This window comes from Ovis canadensis, chromosome 7 (genome assembly GCF_042477335.2).
Source record: "Ovis canadensis isolate MfBH-ARS-UI-01 breed Bighorn chromosome 7, ARS-UI_OviCan_v2, whole genome shotgun sequence".
NCBI lineage: Eukaryota > Metazoa > Chordata > Mammalia > Artiodactyla > Bovidae > Ovis > Ovis canadensis.
Window position 1 is genome coordinate 27,262,493 of NC_091251.1, and position 15,910 is coordinate 27,278,402.

Here is a 15,910-nt window from a genome sequence, read left to right on the forward strand (position 1 = left end):
CTGCAGGGGAAGCCTTTGTAGGACTGTCACCCGCCGGGAGTGAAGAAGGCAGGACTGGGCACAGAGGTTGAGGGCATCATGCAGGCTGTTCTGGAGCTCAGCTGGCTCTGTAGAGTTATCCCTCCTGGCAAGCAGGGGCTAAGCCTTTGTACTCCTTCATGGAGGCGGTCCTTGGGCTTGAGAAAGATGGGCCTTCTCAGTCAAGACAAGTCCTTGAGGTGACTCAGCTGAGAGCCCTCAGCCTTCAGCACTTCCAGCTGCTAGGGAAGGTGGGCTTCAGCCCTGGAGAGGGCTCTGGGTGATTCCCCACGCTATCCACCACTTTTTTCCAGCCCACAGCTCGTGAGGTAGTGGCTAAGGAGCAGGAACACACACGGAGGTCCTCTGTCTCTAAACCTAATGAGGTTGGCCTTGTTTTTCCAGCTCCATCATGTACTCCCCTATCTCAGGGTACACGAGCAAGAACATGGGCTCTAACTGGGAGTTGTTGAGTGGCAAGACTAGGACCGGTAACTCAGTCAAACTTGATCAATCAGGACAAGGAGGAGGTGTTGTTATGAGGGAATGCTATCTTCATCCGAGAAGAGAGAAGAAATTTCATTTACTCAAAAAAATCGAGTGCTTACTATATTGCAAGCCCTGCTCTAAGTGTGGGAGAAGTTGAAGAAAGTAAACAGATCTCCTTCCCTTTAGAACCTCCTTTCTATGGAGGAGGACAACGGGGGAGTGAGCCCTGGCCCTCCAGGGCTCCAAGTAGACTTGCTTACTTGAGAAGATGAGGAGTGGAAGAGGTCTCCTGCCTTTTCATAAGATATCTGCAGGAAAATGACGCCTAGTCGGTTTCTCTGTGACTATCTGCCATGTATAAGCAAGTAAGGAAGTGTGGGTAACAGTTGCTACCTTTGGGAGGGAGGAGAATGGGTGGAATGGGGGAGTAAAGGGGACTTTAATCCTCTCACTCTCTCCCAGCCTCTCTCCCTGCTTCCCCTTTCCTTCACCACCTCTTTATGGCCTGGGTACCCAGGGTGCAGCCACTGTGTAGGGGGTTGGGTGTGTGGTGGGGGGCTGCCCTGGTTTCCCCGCAGCTCTGTTTGAGCTGCAAGGGCACTTGGAGTTTCCCTACCTAGTCCCCTCTGTTCCTTCACCCTCGGGACTCCTCTTGGTGTCTACTGAGAAGGGGGAAGCAAGGACTTGGATATTCCATTAAACGGGGCCCATGCTTGGGAGAAAGAGTCATTCTACAGACTTTAATTTTGTATTCTGTATAGTTCTGTGCTACTTGCAAGTTTTATAAGCATGCTGTGTATATTACATGTCTAGTGTTGTCGCTATGAGTTTCTTTGTTTACTTATCTCTTTCTTTCTTTCTTTTTTTTTTTAAATTTATTTGGCTGCACCGGGTCTCAGTTGCAGCATGTGGGATCTAGTTTCCTTACCGGGGATGGAACCTGGTCCTTCTGCATTGGGAGCATGGAGTCTTAGCCACTGGGCCACCAGCTTATACCTCTCTTTTGGGCATTGCAGGAAGAAGACTCTGGCTGACAAATCAGGCCTGTCTCCAGACTCCTCGGGGTGAAGACCTCTTGGCTGGCACACACCTTTGGCCAAATAATGAAGGTAGTCGGGCTGCGTATCGGAGCCCAGCCTCTCTGTCTGGGTCTTCCTTTGCGGGCACATCCCCTACCCTGTCTCCCTGTAGCCCCTTCCCTTGAATGATTGTGGCTGTAGTTCATCTTGGTGAGGACTAAGTTCTCTCCAGAGGGGCTTCCTCTCCCCTGGAGCCTTTTTGCCCAGGTACTTCATCCTGGGCTTTCTTGCTCAGGGTGAAATGCTCTGTGTCTTGAGAAGGGAACGCTCAGCAGTAGCTGCTGATGCTGGTGATCCGGTGACAGCAGACTCTCCTTAGAGAGGACCTGTGAGTCCCTTGGGGACAACCAGGCTGGCTTTGGAGACAAGATGTAGGATCCATCATGGATAATTTTGTTTGTTTGAAGTGTAGTTGGTTTACAGTATCATGTTAGTTTTAGGTGTACAGCATAGAGATTCAGTATTTTTGCAGGTTATATTCCATTATATTGATAGGTTATTATAAGAGAATGGATATAATTCCCTGTGCTATGCAATAATCCTTGTTGCTTAGCTCTTTCATAGACAGTAGTTTATTTCTGTCTATGAAACCCCATACCCCAAATTGATCCCTCCCTTCCCTCTCCCCTGTGGTGACCGTAAGTTTGTTTCCTATGTCTGTGAGTCTATTTCTGTTTTGAATACAGATTCATTTGTATTATTTATTAGATTCCACATATGAGTGATGTCAGAGAGTTTATTTGTCTTTCTCTGCCTGACTTTGCTAAGCACAATATTCTCTAGGGTCCATCGTTGCAGATAGCTGGGAACTGCATTCAGTGCCCACTCTTCTGAAAATAGCGCCTCAGTTCTGGCTTAGTGATTGACCTGTCTTTCATCTGATGCATTTTGATGGGATTGGCCACCAAGGGACCCCATCATCTCTGGCCAGAGGATGAGCTGTGTCACCCAGTATTTAGGCTGATTAAATACTCTGTCCTAGCAAGAGATAGCAGTTGATACCAAAATAGAAAATGTTTGGGGTCTCTTTATCTCAGTTCCAGTGACTATACCCTGGCGTCTGCTTCCTGGATTCCTGAAACTGCTGTCCTACCTGGCCTTCTGGCTTCAGTTTTTCTTTGAGCTCTCTGTTGCCTCTCATCTTCCAATAAAGTACTTTCTGGGTACGGTACCCAGAGTCAGTTTCTGTTGCTTACCACATAAGACCCCAGGCCAATATGGCACCCATGCCTACTAGATCTTTCAAGCCCCATTTCCTCCCCTAACAGTGGTTCAGGCTTCTCAGTTTGCACACATATGTGTGGTTCTGCTGAGTTTTATTTGTACTGTGGATGGGGTGTGGGCACTGGTTGAGCAGGTCAGGTCGGGCATGAGGAACTAAGGGAGATGGTGGGGTCACCTAGATTCATATCCTTGTTCTGAACCATGCTGCCAGGTTGGAATTGCACAGGCATGGGAGGGGGTCTGTGGCAGATACAGGCAGAACAAAAAGCCATAGTCTGAACACACTGTGTCTTCTTAAAGTGCCAGCTTGAAGATTGTATGGGGGTAGGGAGACATGGTGGTTGTCTTTTGGTTTGAGTGTTTTGTTTTGTTTTTTTTTTTTTTCAATTTTAAATTAAATACATACACATTTGGGCCTCCCTGGTGGCTCAGTTGGTAAAGAATCAGCCTGAAATGCAAGAGTCAATGGGTTTGATCCCTGGGTCAGGAAGATCCCATGGAGAAGGGCATGGCAACCCACTCCAGTATTCTTGCCTGGAGGATCCCCATGGACTGAGGAGCATGGTGGGCAATCGTACATAGGGTTGCAAAGAGTCAGACATGACTGAAGCAACTTAACACACATTTTTTTTAAAAATTTTAAATTAAATACGTGTGTATTTGGACATAGAATAGAAGAATCTGCAGCAATTTTTATGTGAACACAAGTGTATTCTAAGAAATGTCCTACCGGCAGACAGCCAATTCCATATGCATATCTAAACCTCTTGGCAGTACGCATTCTTCTCTGCAGCTATAAATGGTTCATTGGAAATTTAGAGAGACACTGGTATCAGGAGCTTTGATTAAACTACACAGGCTGTTCTAATCCAGGTTGCCTCCTCTGTCTACGCTCAGATCCCTTTTTGGGTTGAGCTAGAAGTGGGAGCCTCTCAGAATCTTGCTGTCCCTGATGTCTTTCTCAGACCCTAATTACTGCTACCTTGTTAAAAATGGGCACACTTGTTAAAAAACTCTTCAGAGGAGAGACAGCCCTTTCTTCCATGGGTAAATGTAGAAAGCTTAAAATCAGTGTGGTGGATCTTATGATAGAGATGCTAAATATACAGATTCCTATTATGTTCTGGGCATTTCCCACATTTAATCCATAAGGCAAAAATAGTGTTAGTCCCCATGGTATAGATGAAGATATTAGGGTTCAGTGAGGTTGGGTAAAAAGCCCAAAGCCACACAGCTAATTAGGCCTTTTTTTTCCTTAAATATCATTCTTGTTCATCTCCCCCTTTCAAAACTGTCCTCTTTAAATCCACAAAACTCCTCAGCCTGAATGAGTTTATTGTCTGATACTTTCTCCCTAACCAGGGGTAGGGACTAGGTGGGGAAGGAGGAGGGTTCTCTTTACCCAGGGGACTCTGGCCACCTGAGGCTGGCGAAAGGCCCAGAGAGGAGGAGGGGCCTGAAGACAATTTGCCCCCAATGCCTCTGTCCTGTAGAACAGTGGCCCTCAATCTTTTCGGCACCTGGGACCAGTTTCATGGAAGGGGGAAGGGGAAGTTTCCAGAATGATTAAAGCATATTATGTTTATTGTGCACTTTATTTCTGATTATATCAGCTCCATCTCAGATCATCGGCATTAGACCCTGAAGTTTGGGGACCTCTGCTGTAGAAGGGAGATGGTGGGCTTTGAGAACAATCAGGGCTGGATCTGAGACTCCACTCTCCTGCTGACCATAGATAAGAGGGGCAAAGCAGGGGTTAGAGAGGCAGAGAAACCCACCACCACCAACATGCCACTGCTGCTGCTGCTAAGTCACTTCAGTCGTGTCCGACTCTGTGCGACCCCATAGACGGCAGCCCACCAGGCTCCCCTGTCCCTGGGATTCTCCAGGCAAGAACACTGGCACAGTTAGGGTCAAAACCAACTCTGTTCCTGGTGTCTTTACAAAGGGGAACAGCAGCTGCTATGCCTCCCACCACATCTGATTGAGTATCCTGCAGAATGTTAAACCAGTTTTGGAGAAGTTGATGGCAAAGTGGCCATACCTATGTCCAACAGCCCGGCCTTGGCCAAACATGCCCTTGTGGACTCATCCTGACCCGAACCGCCCAGCCTGCAGGCGCTCCTGCTGTCCCCTGACACTGCTGCCCAGGGATCTAGGACCAGCACAGGAAGGGCCACAGGACACCCTTCTTTGACTCTTGGGCTGGAGTCCAAGGTGGTGACCCCTCCTTGCCGAGGTCCCTTTGGGGGTGGAAGTGTTGTCTCCTGCCCCCGACTTTCCCAGGACATCCTGTGCGCCAAGGGCTGATAACGTGGCCCCTGGGGCAGCCATCCTGTGTGGCCAGGCCTTGAACGCTCTGACCCGGGCATGGGACTCTGGCGGCTGGGAATCCAATCGTGATACCCTCTCCACAGAGGAGCAAGAGTCGGCTACTTTATTGTCAAGTTAAAATTTTTAACATCGTTTCCATTATGTGTTTCTTTTAAGGGATGAGATTCCATCGTGTGCTGCAACACTTTTATGCTCTGCAGACCTGTCTGATGGGCACAGCCCAAGCCTATGACCCTGACCTCCTCCCAACCAAACAACCATCTCCCCACCAGTAGTTCCAGAATGTCCCGTTGAGTTGATGGTCCCAGTGGCTCTGAAGGGCTGCTGGGGGATGAAGATAAATCACTCCCTTTTCTTGTGTTGCTGTGAGTCTTCAAGGGGACGAGGAAGCCAGCCACCAAGGGGGAGCATGCTCTGGAGGTCTCCAATCAGCTAGCCTGAGTCTCCCTGTCCCTAACTCACAGGGTGGCCCTGATATATCTTGCTTACTCACCTCAAGTCTCACATAGGCTCCTATAGGTCCTCTAGGCTCGAGGCAGGTATTTTCAACCCTATCTTTGAGTTGAAATGGAGGTCTAGAGAAGGCGAGTGACTTTATTAAGGTCATAAAGCTGGAAGTGCCAGCACAGGGTCCTTTTCAGATTGCTCTTCCTTATCTACCGTGAACACCCCCAGGGCCACTCTTTTGTGAATTACAGTAAAGGAAGTGGAGACAAGAAGACAAGTTGAGTGACATGGTGACACTCCGTGGGGAATAACCCATTACCTTTATTTCAGTTCAGTTGCTCAGTCATGTCCCATTCTTTGCAACCCCATGGATTGCAGCATGTAAGGCTTCCCTGTCCATCACCAACTCACAGAGCTTGCTCAAACTCATGTCCATTGAATTGGTGATGCCATCCAACCATCTCATCCTCTGTCATCCCCTTCTCCTCTTGCCTTCAGTCTTTCCCAGCATCAGGGTATTTTCCAATGAGTCAGCTCTTTGCATCAGGTGACCAAAGTTTTGGAGCTTCAGCTTCAGCATCAGTCCTTTCAATGAATATTCAGGATTGATTTCCTTTAGGATTGACTGGTTGGATCTTCTTGCAGTCCAAGGGACTCTCAAGAGTCTTTTCCAACATCACAGTTCAAAAGCATCAATTCTTTGGTGCTCAGCTTTCTTTATGGTCCGACTCTCACATCCATATGTGACAACTGGAAAAACCATAGCTTGGACTATATGGACCTTTGTCAGCAAAGTAATGTCTCTCTGCTTTTTAATATGCTGTCTAGGTTTGTCATAGCTTTTCTTCCAAGGAGCAAGCATCTTTTAATTTCCTAACTGCAGTCACCATCTGCAGTGATTTTGGAGCCCAAGAAAATGACATCTCTCACTGTTTCCATTGTTTCCCCATCTATTTGCCATGAAGTGATGGGACGGGATGCCATGATCTTAATTTTTGGAATGCTGAGTTTTAAGCCAGCTTTTTCATTCTCCTCTTTCACTTTCATCAGGAGGCTCTTTAGTTCTTTTTCACTTTCTGCTGTAAGAGTGGTGCTGTCTGCATATCTGAGGTTAATCTATTTATTTTTACATACTTTATTTGTTTGACTGCATTAAGCCTTCGTTGTGGCACTTGGGATCTTTCGCTGGGGGGTGTGGACCTGGCTAGTTTGCGGCACATGGGCTCAGTAGGTGCTGCATGTGGGCTTAGTTGCCCCAGGGAACATGACACCCTAGTTCCCTGACAGGACTGAAACTGCATCCCCTGCATTGGAAGGCAGATCTTTTACCACTGGACCACCAGGAAGTCCCAGTAACCCATTACCTTTAAAAACACTTTTTTGAACCTTTTAGTGGAAACATTCATTTCTCCATTCATTCATTCATTCTCATATCTGTACATGGAACAAAATTGGGGGAGGCATCAAGTAAGTACTGGGCACGATGAAAGGAGTGGGCGGGGATAAAGAGAGGGGTCAGCTGTGACTCTTGTCCTTGGGAATTCACCACATGTAGTCTGAGTGAACTCCAGGAGATGGTGATGGACAGGGAGGCCTGGCGTGCTGCGATTCATGGGGTCGCAAAGAGTCAGACACGACTGAGCGACTAAACTGAGGATGACGGATATTGAGAAGCAAAAATACTAGAAAGTCATTTATTTATTCCTTTAATTTGTGAAAGTTGTTTGGTCTTCTGAAAGCCTTTATGGAAAAAACAAATGCCTATAAGAAGATCTGTAAGGAGGTGGTGGGCATATATGAGGTGAGGGTCTGAGCACAAAGTTTAGCAACTCACAACTGCATTAAGAGTTGTGTGTGTATGTGTGTGCTGGGGGTGGGGGGTGTGCCTGAACACATTCTTGGACATCAGAATCCCTCCCACCACATTCCCCACCACGTCTCCGCAGTCACAGGAACTTTGTAATCACATCCAGCCTGGGACTTAACCAAACACAGCATTCCACTACCCTCTGCAACCTCTTTGTTTGATCCTCCCCCTGGAGACACAGGTCATGAGGAAGAGAAGGGGGGAGGGGGGCAAACTGCAGGGAGCTGAGGGGAGTTTCCTCTGAATCCTCCTTGAATTCGGGAACTGAAAACAAGATGCCATTCCCCAGGCCTCCTGAGCCGGCTTCTCCTGTACATTAATGGAGCTCAGTCACAGAAACCCAGGAGGTCACCAGTCCAACCCACTTGGGTTAACAGAGCCCAGAAAGCGGCAGTAACATCTTTGATGTCACACAGCAGAAGGAAACTGCTGACGGTAGCCACGCATAGAGCATGATTTTAGAAGCCCGGGAAAGAGACTTCTGCTTCAGGGACTTCCCCAGCAATTACCAATGATGCCTCAGCTGCCTTCTCTCAGCATCCAGCCTTTTAGTCCACCATCAGAGATCAGTCTAAGAAGCAAATGCAGCAGGGAAGGGAGCCTCATAATGGAAACTCTTTTATGCTAGGGTGTAGATGACTGACAGGCGTGGAGGACTGATATCATGGTAGAGGCTGAGATAGTAGGGGCAAAGGAGAGTGAGTGAGTGAAGTCGCTCAGTCGTGTCTGACTCTTTGCGACCCCATAGACTGTAGCCTACCAGGCTCCTCCATCCATGGGATTTTCCAGGCAAGAGTCCTGGAGTGGGTTGCCATTTCCTTCTCCAGAGGATCTTCCCGACCCAGGGATTGAACCCGGGTCTCCCGCATTGTAGGCAGATGCTTTACTGTCTGAGCCACCAGGGCAAAGGAGAGGAGATCAGAAGAGCACTGGATCCCGCAAAGGCAAGAGGTGACAGGTTCAGTCTAGAGGGAGGAAGGCGCAGAGCTGGAGGCTTAAAGCACCAAAGAGAAACTTTGTATCTGCTCTGTAAGCCCTGGGTCCTGGGCCTGACTTTGTCTTTCCTCTGGGAAGGAAGTTGTGAGCTTTCTAAAGTGTCAAATCACTCTTCGAGTCCAATCCTGTTGCCTTCTACAGAGAAATGTGTTTTAGATTTATTTTCAGACTGCATGTAAAAGTATCAGCAGGGTCATTCATTTAGGCTACCTGGGCCTGGTGGATGCCTCAGCATCTCAGGCAGGGGGGCACTTCCTTCCTCCAGCCCTGTAGGAAATGAGGTTTTTCTCAGGGTGAGGTTTCTCTTGTATCTTGTTTTGTTTTTTAATAATTTAAGCTCCCTGCTTTATGTATCTAATCTCTTCATATTTTCAATATAAAAACAGGTCCAAGGAGCATTTTACATTCTCTGAGTGTGTTGTAATTGGTGTTTATCATTTATTTAATCTTTTCCTTTCTTTAGTGTTTTTAGTTACTTAAATACATACTCATTGTAAAGGATTCAAAAAAAAGTATGTGACATACCAGGAAAATGTCACTTTATCACTTTCTACTGCTAGAGTCACTGTTAGCACTTCGGTGAATATCTTTCTTTCGTTTGGTCTTTGCCATCTTTTGTTTTAAACAAAAACGGAATCATAGGCTACATCAGCAGTTCTCAAAGGGTGATTTTATGAATTCCAAAAGATTCCTGAGACCATTTCAGAGGGTCCATAAGGCCAAAGCTGTTTTTATAATTGTGCTGAAGCATTATTTGCTTTCTTCACAGTGTTGATATTTGCATTGATGTTACAAAATACAAAAGTAGGTAAAACTGCTGGTGCCATAGATCAGGGTGGTGGCACCAAACTGTCCTGGGGTGGGGGCAGGGAATCATTGTATGCTTCACCAGCACAGTCTCAGAATAACAGAAATTCTATTTTCCTTAAGAACACCCTTGATAGAACACTAAAGATGACTAATTTTATTAAATTTCAACCCTGGAGTCCCTTTATTTTTAAGAATCTGTAATGAGATGAAGAGTATACATCAAACACTTCAGCTGCATTCCAAGTTACAATAATGGTCTGGAGGAGTAGCACTGTGCAATTGTTTGACTTGCAAACTGAATTCAACTGTGTGTGTGTGTGTGTGTTTTAATAGAGAAATATTTTTACTTGAAACAATGACTAACAGGCAAACTATGTTGGGTCAGATTTGGGGATTTTTTCAGACATTTTCTCAACAACTAATGAGCCTGTTAACTTCATGGAAAACCGACAAGTGTGTAATACTAATGATGAAATTCAAGCTTTTAAGCAAAAATTAGGATTTTTTTTTAAACAAAAAAGGGATTATAAGCTACTCAACAACTCCCAAAGTGTTCTGTTTAACTTATATTTATCATTATGAGCTGACAGCTTGCCAGAACTTAAAGACTGTAATGATGAGATTGGTGGTGATATTAACAAATGTGATTTTTGACATTGTTAATAAAATGTGTCAATATACAAAACATCTGTATAACTCAGTGAACTGGTATTTTTTAAATGACCAGTTATGATGTTACAAAGTCATACATGGGTAAAAGAATCATTCAAAGTGGAAGATAGACTGATGGATTTTTAAAGTAACACTAAGAAAAGTTCATCAATATGGTTTCGGAATTCACATTGCAACTAATCCTTGAGAAACCACCACTTGTGGAAATTTGGTGAACTCTCCAAGAAGAATATCCAAAATGATCTATGAAAATTACCCTCCCTTTTCCAACTACATCTGAGCATGAGGTTGGATTTTTCTTCCTGTACTTCAACCAAAACACCTACCACAACAGATTGATGGCAGAAGTAGCTGTGAGAATCCAGCTGTCTTCTATTAAGCCAGATATTAAATACATTTGCAGAAATGTGAGACATTGCCAGCCTTCTTACTAAATTACATCTTGCCATGGTTCATTTTGATAAAAAGGATGTGACTTACGTAAACATGTAATGTGTTTGTTATTGTTATTGGGTTGGCCAATGTGCTGCGTGCTAAGTCACTTCAGTTGTGTCCGACACTTTGCAACCCTGTGGACCATAACCCACCAGGCTCCTCTGCCCATGGGATTCTTCAGGCAAGAATACTGGAGTGGGTTGCCATGCCCTCCTCCAGCGGATCATCCCAACCCAGGAATCAAACCTTAAGTCTCCTGCCTTGGCAGGCAGGTTCTTTACTACTAGCTCCACCTGGGAAGGTTAGCCAACACCTTAAATAAATTAAGAAGTATATATTTAAATGTCATAGTTTAAATTTCTAATGTGGTAATACCAGTGGATATAACCTACATAACAAAAGTTCTTTGGAATCCTAATTAATTGGTAAGAGTAAAATGGAGTCCTAAGACCAAAAAGTCTGAGAACTGCTGTTCTATGTATTGTTTAATACTTGATCATCATTAAGTGTCAGTAAACAGGTCTATCGCACTCTTTTTCCCTATCGCATGTTTTTTCATAGCTTACTTCACCACTCCCTATTGATGCACATTCAGTTCAGTTCAGTCACCCAGTCACGTCCAACTCTTTGCGACCCCATGAATCACAGCATGCCAGGCCTCCCTGTCCATCACCAGCTCCCAGAGTTTACTCAAACTCATGTCCATCGAGTCGGTGATGCCATCCAGCCATCTCATCCTCTGTCGTCCCCTTCTTCTCCTGCCCCCAATCCCTCCCAGCATCAGAGTCTTTTCCAATGAGTCAACTCTTCGCATGAGGTGGCCAAAGTATTGGAGTTTCAGCCTCAGCATCAGTCCTTCCAATGAACACCCAGGGCTGATCTCCTTTAGGACTGGTTGGACCTCCTTGCAGTCCAAGGTTCTCTCAAGAGTCCTCTCCAACACCACAGTTCAAAGGCATCAGTTCTACGGCGCTCAGCTTTCTTCACAGTCCAACTCTCACATCCATACATGACCACTGGAAAAACCATAGCCTTGACTAGACAGACCTTAGTCGGCAAAGTAATGTCTCTGCTTTTGAATATGCTATCCAGGTTGGTCATAACTTTCCTTCCAAGGAGTAATCGTCTTTTAATTTCATGGCTGCAATCACTATCTGCAGTGATTTTGGAGCCCAAAAAAATAAAGTCTGACACTGTTTCCACTGTTTCCCCATCTATTTCCCATGAAGTGATGGGACCGGATGCCATGATCTTAGTTTTCTGAATGCTGAGCTTTAAGCCAACTTATTCACTCTCCTCTTTCACTTTCTTCAAGAGGCTCTTTAGTTCTGCTTCACTTTCTGCCATAAGGGTGGTGTCATCTGCATATCTGAGGTTATTGATATTTCTCCCAGCAATCTTGATTCCAACTTGTGCTTCTTCCAGCCCAGTGTTTCTCATGATGTACTCTGCATATAAGTTAAATAAGCAGGGTGACAATATACAGACTTGACGTACTCCTTTTCCTATTTGGAACTCGTCTGTTGTTCCATGTCCAGTTCTTACTGTTGCTTCCTGACCTGCATATAGGTTTCTCAAGAGGCAGGTCAGGTGGTCTGGTATTCCCATCTCTTGAAGAATTTTCCACAGTTTATTGTGACCCACACAATCAAAGGCTTTGGCATAGCCAATGAAGCAGAAATAGATGTTTTTCTGGAACTCTCTTGCTTTTTCCATGATCCAGCAGATGTTGGCAATTTGATCTCTGGTTCCTTTGCCTTTTCTAAACCCAGCTTGAACATCTGGAAGTTCACGGTTCACGTATTGCTGAAGCCTGGCTTGGAGAATTTTGAGCATTACTTTACTAGCATGTGAGATGAGTGCAATTGTGCAATAGTTCCAACATTCTTTGGCATTGTCTTTCTTTGGGATTGGAATGAAAACTGACCTTTTCCAGTCCTGTGGCCACTGCTGAGTTTTCCAAATTTGCTGGCATATTGAGTGCAACACTCTCACAGCATCATCTTTTAGGATTTGAAACAGCTCAACTGGGATTCCATCACCTCCACTAGCTTTGTTCGTAGTGATGCTTTCTAAGGCCCACTTGACTTCACATTCCAAGATGTCTGGCTCTAGGTGAGTGATCACACCATCGTGATTATCTTGGTCATGAAGCTCTTTTTTGTACAGTTCTGTGTATTCTTGCCACCTCTTCTTAATATCTTTTGCTTCTGTTAGGTCCATACCATTTCTGTCCTTTACTGAGCCCATCTTTGCATGAAATGTTCCCTTGGTATCTCTGATTTTCTTGAAGAGATCTCTTGTCTTTCCCATTCTGTTGTTTTCCTCTGTTTCTTTGCATTGATCGCTGAAGGAGGCTTTCTTATCTCTCCTTGCTATTCTTTGGAACTCTGCATTCAGATGCTTATATCTTTCCTTTTCTCCTTTGCTTTTTGCCTCTCTTCTTTTCACAGGTATTTGTAAGGCCTCCTCAGACAGCCATTTTGCTGTTTTGCATTTCTTTTTCTTGGGGATGGTCTTGATCCCTATCTCCTGTACAGTGTCACAAACCCTCCGTCCATAGTTCATCAGGCACTCTATCTATCAGATCTAGTCCCTTAAATCTGTTTCTCACTTCCACTGTATAATCATAAGGGATTTGATTGTCCTTTGTGCTTATATCTTACACATTTCTACAAGTATTTTCATAAGACAAATTCCTAGAAGGACTGTTGAATCAAAATCCATGTATATTTAGGAAATTAATAGACATTTCTAAATTACACTCTTAAAAGATGGTATCATTTTAAACTTCTATCAAAAATGTACCTTTCTTATCTTCTTAATCAGGTATTTTCTATTTATTCTTTTTTTTTTTCTATTTTGCTTCAGAAAAGAGGCTTACAGTGAAAGTCAGTAAGAAAGATAAATTAACAAAAACCAGGTAAAAGGTAGGACTGTGGGGAGGTGTTATAGTAGAAATCTAGATAAATGTAAGAGACTATAGCTAAACATTACGTTCTGCTTTGCCCTTTCAGGCGACTAAGGCAAAAGGAAACATGATGATTTATTTATCTTGCCTTATCTGCTAGAGGGAAGTCTATGAGAACTCAGAGAAAGATCTATTCCTTACACTCATATGCTAAGTGTATCTTCACATGGATTTTTTATCTTAAAATTTTTATTTTGTTTTGGTTTATTCTTTTTATTGAGTAGGTAATACATTTGTATGGTTTTAAAATCTAAAAAATATTAAAACATATACACTGAGAAGTCTCACTTTCATTCCATCCACATCCATCCTGTTTCCTTTGTCCTTTTTCATTTATTCTTTCACTAATTATGTGAAAATTCGTGCAAATGTAAGTATTAATATTTATTTTTACTTCTCTCCTTTTCATTCACAAAAGGTAACACACTCTATACTTTTGACATCTTGTTTTTTTATTCAACAATCTATCTTGGAGTTCATATGATATCATTGTATTGAGGAGCAGGGTCCATTAAGATAGCCTACCGGCCATATATGGTTATTTAAACTAAAATTAATAAAATTAAAATTTAACTCCTTGGCTGAACTAGCCCCATTTCAAGTGCTCAGTAGCTGCATGTGACTAGAGGCTACCATACTGGACAGAGTAGAATATTTCCATCATGGCAAAAAGGTCAATGCAGCTAATGTATTCAACTGTGTGGCTGTAACATAGTTAATGCTACCGTCCCATATTGCTAAACATTTGGGTTGTTTGCAGTATTTTTGGTGTCATAAACTGTGTTCTCTTATTGCATGAATTCTTTTGAAGTTGTCTTTAAAATTTTTTTATATACAAAGAACCCAAATTGTTTATTCACTGAGTAAATGTCTTGGATAATCTATTCAAGGAAAATCACTTAGTCTGACTTGATGAAGACTGTATCCTCTGTGTACCAACAGAAACACTGATGGCCCATATTGAGGCCATATTTCCAGATCAGACTGTGCTGGTTTGAGCAGACACAGAATGAGTGAGAACCCTGGCTGAGTTTTCCCAGGTGGCTTCAGTGATCCTGCCAGTGACCCAGCTTGCTTTTAGTGGTGCCAGCATGGAAATGACACATAAATTTTTATAGAAGGGGCTCTGCAATAACAAAAGGCATGGTGAGATAAGGGCATCACTCAAGGCAGTGATTTCTCTGCAGGGTGGGACTTCTATGTTCAAGAGTCTATCTAGTCCTTAGCTCTGCAGGTCTGGAAATGCTCAGGCCCAAGTCATATTACCAACACTCATAAGATACTGCTGGGTACCCAAAGGTTAGCAATTAGTTGATCTTAAGTGGAGGTGATTCTTTAGGTTTACTGAAATCATCATGCCTAGGACTCTACATTCCCAGAAGGCATCTCCCACCCAGGGGAAATTGATAATTCTGACAGATATTTCATCTAGACTTGATACATTCTTGCCTCCAAACCAAGTATGCCTCTCCTTTTATCAGATAACTGTGTCCACTGGGTTCACCATTCTCTGTATAGTATTACCCCTCTGGGCCATCTTCTCATAGATTCCTTGAGAACTAGCCTTCTTCTATTAACCTGCTTTTTCTTTGTATAGAGCACAGTATGCTTGGGAGATTTCACCTTGCTTGGTGATGGTCAAGTTTCAATGTAAAGTCTTCCCTAAGCTCTTCAATCATATATTAATAACTACAATATCTTTGGTATATGCTATTGTGATATCTAGTGGTTTTAGAATATGTTCACAGATTCTTACCAATCTCATTAAGAGGTGGCATTTAATCCCTGCCATGTATCTCCTCCCTCCCACAAGTGTGGTTTGGGTTTTGTGATTTGCTTCTAAAGAATAGCATATGGTGGAAGTGATGAGTTATAACTCGGGAGCTGCTGCTGCTGCTGCTGCTAAGTTGCTTCAGTCGTGTCCGACTCTGTGCAACCCCATAGACGGCAGCGCACCAGACTTCCCGCCCCTGGGATTCTCCAGGCAAGAACACTGGAGTGGGTTGCCATTTCCTTCTCCAATGCATGAAAGTGAAAAGTCAATGTGAAGTCGCTCAATCTTGCCCGACTCTTCGCGACCCCATGGACTGCAGCCTACCAGGCTCCTCTGTCTGTGGATTTTCCAGGCAAGAGTACTGGAGTGGGTGCCATTGCCTTCTCCGATAACTTGGGAGACTAGGTCATAAAAGGTACTGTGGTTCCTCTCTGTTTTGATCTTTCCTTTTTAAAATAGATTTATTCTAATTATATTTTTCAAAAAGTATCTATTTATTTATTTGACTGCGCCAGGCCTTAGTTGCGGCATGTGGGATCTAGTTCCCTGACCAGGGATCGAACCTGGGCCCCCTGCATTAGAAGCACAGAGTCTTAGCCATTGGATCACCAGGGAATTACCTGCTTTGCTGTCTTGGATAACCCTGGGAAAAGCCAACTGCCATGTCTCAAGGACACTATACCAGTCCTGTGGAGCAGTCCACATGGTGAGGAGCTGAGGCCTCGTGCTGAAAGCCAGCAGCCACTTGCAAGGCGAGTGAATGAGCTGCATAGAAAATGAATCCTTCAGCCCAA